This window comes from Hippocampus zosterae, chromosome 6, assembly GCF_025434085.1.
Source record: "Hippocampus zosterae strain Florida chromosome 6, ASM2543408v3, whole genome shotgun sequence".
Lineage (NCBI taxonomy): Eukaryota > Metazoa > Chordata > Actinopteri > Syngnathiformes > Syngnathidae > Hippocampus > Hippocampus zosterae.
The window spans coordinates 1,746,790-1,747,582 of NC_067456.1; positions in this window are offsets into that span (position 1 = coordinate 1,746,790).

The following is a 793-nucleotide window of genomic DNA, read 5'->3' on the forward strand; positions in this document are numbered from 1 at the left end:
GCGCGTGTGTTTCGGCTGTCAATGAAGTGTTTCCGCGGGGTTGGCGAAGAGGTACAAGACATGCCCATGTGTGAAGTGACGTCACAAAAAAGGGCGTTTTAACGCCAGAGGCCCCGCCTCTGGCTCATTCGGCCACCCAGGTGCCTGATCAGAAAGATGATTTGGGGGTATTTTACGATTTTTGAGGGATTTTTTTCCCCCCACATTTCTACCCATTTTCCGTAGAGATCATATAATGTAGCCTTTTCTGGAGATTTTTCGGGGTTTTCCAGACTTGGAGTCGCTTTGTGTTTGTGTATACGTGTGTGCATGCGTGCGTGCCCGTGTGTGTGTGTATGAATGTATATGTGTGTGTGTGTGTGTGTGTGTGTGTGTGTATATCTATATCTATATCTATATCTATATCTATATCTATATCTAGATCTAGATATAGATATAGATATAGATATAGATATAGATATAGATATAGATATACACACACACACACTATACAAGCGCTATCATGAGACTTACAATTTGCACATAGCAAATGAATGCAATGAATTTCATATGGATTTCTATGTTATTATCTAAATTTGACCAGTCCAGTGCAATCTTAAACGCACATTGCCATCCAATAGGTGAACACTATATAGGGGCATTAATTAATTCGCTCGGAATACAGTGAGCTTGTTTATTTCGCCATGTGAAAATATATATATATATATTTCATTCAATAAAAATGGAATTTCTTCAGGTAGGTGACATGTTACATATCACACTAATATCATAAGTATAGTATAAGTATAGTAAG